The 13,068-nt window shown below is 37.1% G+C and overlaps 1 pseudogene; it reads right to left on the reverse strand.

Moving 5' to 3' along the window:
* Positions 1-11,871: 11,871 nt before the first annotated feature.
* Positions 11,872-12,395, reverse strand: LOC118989898 (Y-box-binding protein 1-like; annotated as a pseudogene).
* Positions 12,396-13,068: the final 673 nt, after the last annotated feature.

A 13,068-nucleotide genomic window follows, 5' to 3' on the forward strand; every position in this document is an offset into this window, starting at 1 on the left:
CTTCCTTTCTTCTCTCCCTCCTTCCTTTCTTCTTCCTTCCTGCCCTCTCTTCTCTTCCTCCTCCCCTCTCTCTTTCTGTCACCCTCTCCATCCCCCTTGTGTTTCATAAACTTGGAAATCATAGAAAGATCTTTCATTTTCCATTTTCTTCTTTCCATAGTTTTTCTCCGAGTGGACCATCTTCGCTAATGCCATGACTTTGAGAATCAATGTACAAGCAGTTTCTACTTCTGTAAGCCTAGTCCTGACCTCTTTTCCAAACTCTAACACCATACTTTCATTTACCTGCTGGTTATATATAAGAGTACTAGCATTATCTCACAGTAGATTTATTTTCCCCCACACCTGCTCTTTCTTTCCTGGCTCTTTTTCTACTAATGGTTACTAACCTCCCCTAGAATTAGGCCCAAACCCTGGTGATGTCTTTGAGTCATCCTTTCTATGGATGACTTTCATCCTTTCATCCTTTCTGTTCTCATTTGGTTAAACAGTTCCTCAAAATTTTAACATTTCTTTGCTTTTCTCCATTTCCAGGATTATTGTACAGTTATACTTTACCTCTTACCTGTGTTACTGGGATATTTGTTAACTGGTTTCTCTATCTCCACAACTCTCCTCAAATTCATCTTATACACCATTGGCAGATAAATCTTAGATTCTTAGTGTCATAGATCTCAGAGTTAGAAATAAACCTTAAGATGATCTGGCTCAATCAAATGGATTTTCAACTAAAGAAGTTCTCTCTCAATCCCAAAAGAAATCTGTGCTTAGAAATGGAGACAACTGTACTTGACCCCCCCAAAAGTAAAATACATAAAAAAAAGAAAATAAATAAATATAGAAATAAAAATAAAGAAAAAGAAATCTGTGCTTAGATAACTACCACTAACCTTAGTCTTTGAAAATAACCCAGCTACTTCAAGGTATTTTTTTCTATTCCCTTCCTGCTCTTTTTCCTCTGTGGTCTTCATTTAAGCTGGAATCCTCCCACTTTTGTTTAAGTCTATTCCCTGTGGTCATATAGGAAGTCTAATATACCACACTCAGGGTTTTAGACCCATAGGTAGTTATTCTGCGTTAAAGTATGAAGCTCCTCATTGGATTAGGGTTTAGAAGCTGTCAGCAGCATTGCTAATTTTAATTATGCTTGTTTTGAACTTTGTCAGAAAGGAAATAGAAATGAGAGCCATCTCTGAATCCAAAGCTGTCCTGGATGTGTAAATCCTCTTTTTTTTTGAGAAAAAAATGCATAACTTTAAATGCATAACTAGGCACTTAAAACCATGCACTAGAATTCATATATGTCTGAAGTGATTTTAAAGTATAATTTAAGAAATATAATTTTTCTCCACTAGTCATATTTTATTTCATAACTAATTAAAACATGTATCATAATTATTAAAAATAATTAGCTAGAACATTCTTCATTTTTTCAATTAGTGGTCATTTTATATAGTTGCAAGATCCTTTCTTGCCCTGGTATTTTCCTTGGAGAAAGACTCATTTGGTTTCATAACCCTGGTAGCCGATGCTGCTGGGTTATGCCCACCATATCTGTTAGGCATGTATAGTTCCCATGGATAATAGGTGTCCTAAGGCTATAGCACCTGTGATTCCTGGCTGAGAGGTTTATCTGTCTGGTACTGCCTGAATCTCTTCCAATATTGTCCACTTGCACGCAAATCTTACTGTCGTGATTTGCTTCTGAGGAACCTAACCTGAATCACCCCTCTTAAAATATTCTACTATGTATTTTGCACTTAGACATAGACTTTTTTCTTTCCTTGAATCTTAAGAGGCAGGAAATATTGTCAAAGGCTTTTCGCTATGCCGTATTAAGATTTTTCACAAAGCTGGACTCTAAAGGTAGAGAGAAATTCCTGAAGGGCTTTGCAACAATAGAACGGCCAGACCAGATCAGATGTGCTTTGTCATGGATGATTTTGAGAAAGGCAGGATTAGAGGAGCCCATCCACTTAGGCATGTGTTCCTGTGGTCCTGGCAGGAATTAGTGGCTGAGTGTGATAGAGGCATATCACAGCAACACGGAAAGAGCGTGGTTTTGAGAGGCGTTTATGGAGCAGTGTTGACAAAATTTGGCTAGTGGGATTAAGGAGATGTGGAAGGTGAGGGAGTAACTAGGTTGATTTTAGAGCTACTATTCTTCTTTAAAAAAGGAGAAAGTTTGGGGAGAGAAGTTTTTTGTTTTTGACATGTTTGAGATCTTGTGTGAGCCTGAAGAAGCATATGCTATTTTAAAGAGTAGGCAAATAAAACGTGGTGATGGCTGGGGCGGGGGAAGGAGTAGTTGGGGGGTAATGGAGACAACTATACTTGAACAATAATAAAAAAAGAGCAAAAAACCTGTTTATGAAACTGATATGTAACTTTCATTTTATTTGTTCAAAAGTGTCTTCTACTTTCTCTCCATGACATGTCATCTGTATCATTTTTACATTAGCCAGATATGAGTTTTTCTGTTATTAAAAACTATTGTATGATGTAACTATTTGGAATAATTTCTATTTGCATATCAGTTTGTACCTCTTAGGTCCCAGGAGAGAAGGCAGAGGGCCAGCGATATGAAGCTTATATCTGTAAGACATTTGAAATGGGTAAAATAACTACAGTGTGTGTGACTGTAAAAGAGTTGTGTGTGTGCATGTGCATAGCCATCCTTTACAACAATGTGGTGATTGCTGGGCTTGGGGGATGGCATGTAAAAGGACCAAAAGGTAATGGGAAAAATACAATAAAGATTAAATAAAATACAAAAAAAGACAAAAAACAAAAAAACAAAGGCATGGAGAAAAAAGAACTCTAGGACCGAAGAACGCTTGTAATATTTGAAAACTCTCTTATAACTGCATGCAGACAACTCTTTATGTACACATTCAGTACTGTTTGCCCTTTATTTAACCTCCAAATTATATGATTTTGGAACCTTCTAGGAAGTAAATGCTAATAACTCTGGGTCATTGTTTGTTTGGACCCTGCCAGATGCAAGTACATTCATTAACCATCACCTGGAGCCTGAGGTTCCCTCCCTGAACAGTCGACCAGCCAAATCCTTAATTGTTTGTAGAACCTTAAAATTAATCTGAAAACATTTTTGAAGAACTGTAATCGAGGTTTTGGTATTTTGTCTTTATCTTTCTTTGTACAGTGCCCTTTTTAGGAGTGCTCTCTGGTGGAGCCAGAAGTAGCTACAAAAGGAGACAGCCTCTTGCAGAGACTAAGCTTAGTCTGGACCCTTCACTACTGTAACATTTCTGTTCAAACTTCTATCATAAGCAACTATGGGGGCTATTAATGGATATGGTGAATACACTGTGAAAAACTGTTCTGCTTTGAGAGCCAGGAGTAAAAGTCAGCCAAAGATGACCTTTTTCCACCTGTTTGTAGCTCAGCTGATGAATTTTCTTTTTGAACTTTGATAAGTTAGCTTCTTAAACTGCACAGCCCTTTTGGTAGCCCATGGATGACAGCTGGCATGTGAATTCATTACTTCTCATTGAACCCATCTGCAGAGTTCACTTTGCAGAACACTCTCGTGTTAGTGGTGTGGAACATGCCTCTAAAAATGAGCAATTCTGCTCTAAGGCAATATGAAACATAATAATATCCATATAGTAAGGATACCAGAAGGAAAAAGAAGAGCAAAAGATAGAAAACCTGCTTGAAAAAAGTAATAATGTAAAACTTCCCTAATTTGATCAGAGAAAAAGTCACACAAATCCAGGAAACACAGAGAGTCCCAATCAAGATGAACACAAAGAGGCCCAGTTCAAGACACATCATCATTAAAATGGCAAAATTCCAAGACAAACAGGATATCTTTTATTTCATATATATTTTTTCCCAATTTTTTATTTAATTATTTTTCAAGTACAGTTTTCTGTCTATTACTTCCATCCCATCCCACCCCTGTGCTCCCTCCTCCCTCCCATTTCCACCCTTCTCAGTTGTTGTCCATGTATCCTTTATATATGTTCCTCTAAATCCCTCCCCTATTTCCCTCCTCTCTCCCCTCTGGTCACTGTAAACCTGTTCTCTATTTCAGTGTCTTTGGTTATATTTTGCTTGCTTGTTTGTTTTGTTGTTTAGCTTCCTGTTAAAGGTGAGATCATATGGTATTTGTCCTTCAACACCTGGCTTATTTCACTCAGCATAATGCTTTTCAGTTCCATCCATGATGTTGCAAAAGGTAGGAGCTCCTTCTTTCTTTCTGCAGCATAGAATTCCATTGTGTATATGTACCATAGTTTTTTGATCCATTCATATACTGATGGGCACCTAGGTTGCTTCCAACTCTTGGCTATTGTAAATTGTGCTGCTATGAACATTGGGGTGCATAGGTTCTTTGGGATTGGTGTTTTAGGGTTCTTAGGATACAATCCTAGCAGTGGAATTACTGGGTCAAAAGGAAAGTCCAATTTTAGTTTTCTGAGAAAATTCCATACTGTTTTCCATAATGGTTGTACCAGTCTGCAATCCCACCAACAGTGTTCCAGAGTCCCCTTTTCCCCACACCCTCTCCAACATTTGTTGCTTATTGCTTTGTTTATTATAGCCATTCTCACCGGTGTAAAGTGGTATCTCATTGTGGTTTTAATTTGCATCTCTCTGATAGCAAGGGATATTGAGCATCTCTTCATGGGTCTCTGGATCCTCTGTATGTCTTCCTTGGAGAAGTGTCTGTTCAAGTTCCTTCCCCATTTTTTTAATTGGGTTAGTTGTCTTCTTAGAGTGAAGTCGTGTAAGTTCTTTGTATATTTTGGAGATTAAACCTTTGTCTGAGGTATCATTGGCAAATATGTTTTCCCGTACAGTTGGTTGTCTTTTTATTTTAATGCTGTTTTCTTTAGCCACACAGAAGCTTTTAATTTTGATGAGATCCCATTTGTTTATTCTTTCCTTTATGTTCCTTGCTCTAGGGGACATATCAGCAAAAATGTTGCTGCGTGAAATATCTGAGATTTTCCTGCCAATGTTCTCCTCTAGGACTTAATGGTATCATGGCTTATATTTAAGTTTTTTATCCACCTTGAATTTATTTTTGTGTATGGTGTAAGCTGGTGCTCAAGTTTCATTTTTTGCATGTAGCTGTACAGTTCTCCCAACACCATTTGTTGAAGAGGGTATCCTTACCCCATTTTATGTTACTGCCCTCTTTGTCGAATATTAATTGACTATAGAGAGTTGGGTTTATTTCTGGGTTCTCTATTCTGTTCCATTGGTCTACGTGCCTGTTTTTATGCTAGTACCAGGCTGTTTTGATTACAGTGGCCTTGTAATACAGTTTGATATCAGGTATTGTGATCCCTCCTACTTTGTTCTTTTTTCTTAACATTGCAGCTGCTATTCAGGGTCTTTTATGGTTCCATATAAATTTTTGAATTGTGTGTTCTATGTCTGTGAAATATGCCATTGGTACTTTAATAGGTATTTCATTGAATCAAACAGAATATCTTAAAGGCAGCAAGGGAGAAACAGGAAGTAACATACAAGGGAGCCCTGATAAGGCTAGCAGCTGATTTCTCAATAGAAACATTCTAAGCCAGAAGAGAACAGCAAGAAATATTCCAAGTAATGGAAGCCAGAGGCCTGTAACCAAGATTACTCTATCCAACAAGGCTCTCAATTAAAATGGAAGACTGAATAAGGGACTTCCCAGACAAAAGAGGTCTAAAAGAATACACCTCCACCAAACCAGCTCTGCAAGGAATACTAAAGGGACTACTTTAAGAAAAGGAAGGAAGAAAATGAGAGAGAGGAATACAGATATGAACAAATGGCAATGAATAAGTACCTAACAATAATAACCTTAAACATAAATGGATTAAATGCTCCAATCAAAAGACATAGAATAGCCGAATTGGTAAGAAATCCCGATCCACATATATGCTACCTACAGGAGACCCACCTCAGGACAAAAGACCTACACAGACTGAAAGTGAAGGTCTGGAAACAAATATTCCAAGCAAAGAGACAGGGGAAAAAAAGCCTGTCTAGCAATACTCATACCAGACAAAATAGAGTTCAAAACAAGAATCATAAAAGGAGACCCAGAAGGTCACTTCATGGTATTCAAAAGAAGAATCCATCAAGAAGATAAAAACATTGTAAATATATATGCAGCCAACATCCAAACACATAAAGAAAATCTTGAAGAATTTCAAGAAGATATTGAAAACAACACAATTATAGTAGGGGATTTTAACACCCCTCTGTCAAAACTGGACAGATCTTCCAAACAAAATATCAACAAAGATACTGTAGGACTGAACACTGTCATACATGAAATGGACTTAACTGATGTATATAGAGCCTTTCATCCCAAAGAAGCAAAATACACATTCTTTCAAGTGCACATGGAACATTTTCAAAGATAGACCATATGATAGGTCACAAAACAAGCCTCAAAAATTCAAGAATATTGAAATCATGTCAAGCATTTTCTCTGACCACAAGGGACTGAAACTAGAAACCAATCCAAAGGAAAAAACTCAAAAACGCTCAAACTCATGGAGATTGAATTGCATGCTATTAAACAATGAATGGGTCAAGAAAGAGATCAAGGAGGAAATCAAAAAGTTTCTGGAAACAAAAAAAAAATGAACTCACAACATCCCAAAACTTATGGGACACAGCAAATGCAGTCCTGAGAGGAAAATTCAGAGCTATACAAACCTACCTAAAAAAAAATGAAACATCCTAAGTAAACAGCCTAACCCTACACATACAAGAACTTGAGGAAGAACAACAAAGACAGCCCAGAGCAAGTAGAAGGAAGGTAATAACCAAGATCACAGCGGAATTAAACAACATAGAGGCTAAAAGCACAATTCTAAAGATCAATACATCCAGGAGCTGGGTCTGTGAAAAGATAAACAACATCAACAAGCCTTTAAGCAAACTCATCAAGAAAAAGAAAGACAGGTCCCATATAAGCACAATCCGAAATGAAAAGGGAGAGGTTACAATTGATAGCATAAACATACAAAGGATTGTAGCAAATTACTAAAAAGAACTATATGCCAAGAAATTTGAAAACCTATGAGAAATGGACAAGTTTCTACACAACTATAATGTTCCAACACTGAATGAAGAAGCAGAAAGCCTGAACAGACCAATAACAGCTGATAAAATGGATGCAGTAATCAGAAAACTCCTGACACACAAAAGCTGTGGACTTTACAGTTTCACAGGAGAAGGAAGAGGTAACACCTATCCTTCAGAGATTATTTTTAAAAAATCCAAGAAGATGGAGGGCTCCCAAACTTTTTTTTATGAGGCCAGCATCATCCTAATCCCCAAAACAGATAAAGACACAAAAAAAGAAAGAAAATATCAGGCCAATATTACTGATGAACATAAGTGTTAAAATTCTCAAGAAAATATTGGCAAACTTCATCCAGCAATACATTAAGAAGGTCATACACCACAACAAGGTGGGATACAACTCAAGGATGCAAGGATGGCACAATATTTGCAAATCAGTGAGCGTAATACATCACATAAACAAAAAGAAAGATAAAAATTTCATGGTCATAGCAATATATGTGGAAAAAGGATTTGATAAGGTACAACACTCATTTATGATAAAAACACTCAGCAAAGTGGGAATAGAGGGAGCATTCCTCAACATAATAATGGCCATATATGAGAGAACTACAGCCAACATCATACTCAATAAGCAAAAACTAAAACTTTCTCACTAAGAACAGGAACAAGACAAGGATGCCCGCTTTCACCACTCCTATTCAATATAGTACTGGAAGTCCTAGCACAGCAATCAGACAAGAAAAAGAAATAAAAGGTATCTAAATTGGAAAAGAGGAAATAAAAATGTCATTGTTTGCAGATGACATGATAGTGTACATAGAAAATCCTATAGACTCCACCCAAAATCTGCTCGACCTAATAAATGCGTTTGGACAAACAGTGGGATACAAAGTCAATATTCAGAAATCAAAGACATTTTTGTATACCAAAAATGAAATATCAGAAACAGAAATCAGGAAAAATATTTCATTTGATATAGCAACAAGAAAAATAAATACCTACAAATAAATCTAACCAAGGAAGTAAAAGACCTCTTTGCAGAAAATTACACAACACTGAAGAATGAAATTAAGGAAGATACAAACAAATAGAAACATATAGTGTGTTCAGGGATTGGAATAATTAACATCATCAAACTGTCCATACTACCCATAGTAATTTATACATTCAGTGAAATCCCTATTAAAGTACCAATGGCATACTTCACAGATAAATAACAAACACTTCAAAAATGTATATGGAACCATAAGTAATCCCAAATAGCTGGAGAAATTTTAAGGAAGAAGAGCAAACTAGGAGGAATCACAATACCTGATATCAAAATGTATTACAAGGCCACTGTAATCAAAATAGCCTGATACTGGCATAAGAACAGGCATATGGACCAATGGAACAGAATAGAGAGCCCAGAAATAAACCCAAGTCTCTATGTGCCATTAATATTTGTCAAAGAGGGCAGCAGCATAAAACGGAGCAAAGATAGCCTCTTCAGCAAATGGTGTTGGGAGAAATGGACAGCTACATGCAAAAAATGAAACTCAAGCACCAACTTACACCATACATAGAAACAAATTCCACGTGGATAGAAGATTTAAATATAAGTCATGACACCATTAAAGTCCTAAAGGAGAACATAGGCAGGAAAATCTCAGATATTCCACACAGCAATAGTTTCACTGATATGTCCCTTAGAGCAAGGGATGTAAAGGAAAGAATAAACAAATGGGATGTCATTAAAGTGAAAAGCTTCTGCACAGCTAAAGAAAACAGCATTAAAATGAAAAGAGAACCAACAATATGAGAAACATAATTGCCAATGAGACCTCAGTCAAGGGTTTGATCTCCAAAATATATAAAGAACTCCCACAACTCCACTCTAAGAAGACAAGAAACCCAATTGAAAAATGGGCTAAGGATTTGAACAGACACTTCTCCAAGGAGGACATACAGAGTTCCAGAGACATATGAAAGGGTGCTCAGTATTGCTAGCCATCAGAGACATGCCAATTAAAACCACAATGAAATACCACTTCATGCCTGTCACAATGGCTATCATAAACAAAGTAACAAACAACAAATGTTGGAGAGGGTGTGGTGAAAAGGGAACCCTAGTGCACTGTTGGTGGAATTGCAGACTGGTGCAACCACTATGGAAAACAGTATGGAATTTCCTCAGGAAACTAAAAATGTAAATGCCTTTGAAACCTGGAAATTCCACTGCTAGGATTATATCCTAAGAACCCTGAAACACCAATCCAAAAGAATTTATGCACCCCAATGTTCATAGCAGCAAAATTTATACTAGCTAAGTGCTGGAATCAACCCAAGTCCCCATCAGTAAATGAATGTACCAAAAAACAATGGCACATTTACACAATGGAATTGTATGCAGCAAAAATAAAGAAAGAGGTCCTACCCTTTGTGGCAGCTTGGGTGGAACTAGAGAGCAATATGCTAAGTGAAATAAGGCAGGTGATGAAAGGCAAATACCATATGATCTCACCATTAACAGGAACCTAATCAACAAAATGAGCAAGCAGGGAAATTACGGCCAATGATATTGAAATTAAGAATAGGCAGACAATGATCAGAAGGCAGATTAGGAGGGGTTAATGGGGGGAAAGTATGAAGGGTTTACAAAAACAATTATAAAGGACATATGGACAACAAGGGGGGTGGGAAATGGGGTAGGGAGATGGGGAGGACTGATGTGGTGGGGAGGAGTGAGGGAAAGGCAAAAAACTGTATTTGAAAAACAATAAAAGAAAAGAAAAATTAAGGGGGGAAAAAGAGCATTTATAAGGACCAGGAATAGGTCATAGACATCTTCCCTCTTTTACAGAGCTTATGGATATTCTCAGATTCACTGTCGCTGATTTTCTCCTAATTTAATTATGAAACTGACATTACATCCTCCCTCTGAATAAAGGTGTACAGCAGCCTGTGATGCAAGTTATCCATGTTATATTTATGACCTTAATAATACTGAGGTCCAACCTTACATTTAAAAAATAGGAATTAGCTTCTAGCCATGATTTTGGTTTATCTGAAACTTTTCTGTGCATGCCAAAAAAACATCTTTTCTTAAAATTCCCTAAGCTGACTCATGTGCTGGACAAATAATTTAATTTAGCATATCTCCCTGACCTTAACAAACTAGACCTTCAAATCCCACTAAAAGTCCTTAGCCTGGGCAGCTCTTCAATGATTCAGGATTTACCTACTTACTCAGTTTTTGGCAAGAGTTTCTAACAGGTCAGTTGGACAGATTTTCTATTTTGTATTTTTGATATTATTTAATCAGTTTGCCCATACTTCTATTTTTGATACCATGATTTATTTTTTTCTTATTTATATCAGTTTCCTGGCTTGGTTTCAGTGTCTGTCTATTGCAGCTGATTTATGGGCACACTTGCGGGCCTCGGAAAGGACAGAATGAAATTTTGTAGAGTGCTTTGGCATGCCTCTCTCCACCAGATTTCATAGACTCTGGTCATAAATAATTTGTAATGTACAGAATGTGCAGAAATATAAAGAGGAGTGGCTTGTTGAGATAGTGAGTCAGGAGACATAATTATGTGTGGAATCAGAAGATTTAGGATGCCAAGGAGTTTGGAGCTGATCTGATGGCAGAGAAGAAGTCTTTGAGTATGGGAACAGTGCAATGAAAACTACATCTTATAAGAAGTCCTTGATATAGCATCTTGGATAAGCTAACATGGGAAACAATAGGAAGCAATAACAAGTCATGATAGTATGGGCATGTGATAATGGAGTTGTAATGATTATTTTTTTAAGTTTTCTCTGCTTCAACAGAATATGATTGAAGGTAAAAATAATATTTTTCTCAATTTTTGAACAATTGGAAAGCATACAAATTTAGAACATCTCAAGAAAATTTAAATAATGAGTTTAAGGTTCTACCAATTTTCATCTTTAATTGTCTCTTTTAGATTTCTTTTTTCAATCTTTTTTATTGTTGTTCAATTACAGTTGTCCCAATTTTTCTCCCATTTGTTCTAGATTTCTGTATTCCATGCCTCTGTCTGTCTCAATTATGCAGTTTCTACCTGAATGGAACTGCATAATTGAATGATTTACTTAGAAATAATTTTAGCTTTCTATAATTAAACTCTTTTACTTGAAGGAGGACTTTTAGGTAATCCATAGTAAGTATATGTCTATATACCTATCTACCTACTTACCTACCTATCACTTTTCTATAGATATAAAATTGTTTAGCATGGTACATAATTATTTTTTATCAACAAAAATTCAAATTATAAAATTCTAAAATAGAATTTTATACAATTATACATTATATATCATCACCCATGTGCTCATTTGATTCTCAAATATCTATCTTCTTAGGAACTTGTAATTAACATTATAAAGTGCATCAGGATGCCTTTGAAAGAAAGATCAGCCCTGGCTGGTGTAGCTCAGTGGATTGAGCGTGGGCCTGTGAACCAGAGTATCATGGTTCAATTCCCAGTCAGGGCACATGCCTGGGTTGCATGCCAGTTCCCAGTAGGGGACACACGAGAGGCAACCATACATTGATGTTTCTCTCCCTCTCTCATTCCTTTCCCCTCTGAAGATAAATAAATAAAATATTAAAAAAAGAAAGAAAGATCATGGTGGGTTTTGATTTTGAAATTCTGAGTCCACCTTAAAGGTCAGTACTTAAAAATTCTCACTGGTGAACTCAGTCAGGTAAGACAATTGCAGATATATATATCTGTAATTCTACCTAGATTATGCCTAGGTATTGTCATATACCTTGTTATATACATTGTGCTCTTACACCCTGGTTATCTGGTTATCAGCACTCTCCACCACTTCTTTCTACACCGGAACCTTGGAATACTGAGGTCGACAACCATAGGATCTCCTCAAGTAGTAAGGTGGAACCATTGCCTGCAGTACGGCCAGAGCCATGGGGTGTGACCATCCTGAGCATTTTCTGATCCCTCATTCTTTTCCCCACTCCCACTATTCTGGAAATTCTGCTGGTAACAGTGTGGAGGAACCCAGCGATGTGGATAGCATCCCTAAGTGTTACAGTTTACTGCGCATTTACTGCCTTGCAATGGAACTCCACCAGGGCCTGTAACATTTGCTGTCTCTGAACACTTTTCTCTTTCAACATCAGACTCCATAGTCTCTCCGTCTTCTACACTTCAAAGGTACTTCCTAGGATTATTATTCTTTATGGCAGTATGGTGGACAAATACACCTTCCTTGGTGTTATTCCTGTTGACAAAACTGTATCTGTTTCTTACACTGAACTATTTTACTGTTCCCAAAACCTTCCTTGTGATGACCTTCTTTTTAAATTATTTAATTATTTTTTAAGTACAGTATTCTGTCTATTACTCCCATCCCATCCCACCCCCCATGCTTCCCCCTCCCTCCCATTTCCACCCTTCTCAGTTGTCCATGTATCCTTTATATATGATCCTCTAAATCCCTCCCCTATTTCCCCTGAAATTCTCTCCCCTCTCCCCTCTGGTCACTGTCAGCCTGTTCTCTATTTCAGTGTCTTTGGTTATATTTTGCTGGCTTGTTTGTTCTGTTGTTTAGCTTCCTGTTAAAGGTGAGATCATATGGTATTTGTCTTTCAACACCTGGCTTATTTCACTCAGCATAATGCTTTTCAGTTCCATCCATGATGTTGCAAAAGGTAGGAGCTCCTTTCTTTCTGCAGCATAGAATTCCATTGTGTATATGTACCATAGTTTTTTGATCCATTCATTTACTAATGGGCACTTAGTTTGCTTGCAACTCTTGGCTATTGTAAATTGTGCTGCTACGAACATTGGGGTGCATAGGTTCTTTGGGATTGGTGTTTTAGGGTTCTTAGGATACAATCCCAGCAGTGGAATTGCTGGGTCAAAAGGCAAGTCCAATTTTAGTTTTCTGAGAAAATTCCATACTGTTTTCCATAATGGTTGTACCAGTCTGCAATCCCACCAACAGTGGACCAGAGTCCCCTTT

Source organism: Sturnira hondurensis, unplaced genomic scaffold, assembly GCF_014824575.4.
Source record: "Sturnira hondurensis isolate 20B ecotype Veracruz unplaced genomic scaffold, ASM1482457v3 Scaffold0006571, whole genome shotgun sequence".
NCBI classification, from domain to species: domain Eukaryota; kingdom Metazoa; phylum Chordata; class Mammalia; order Chiroptera; family Phyllostomidae; genus Sturnira; species Sturnira hondurensis.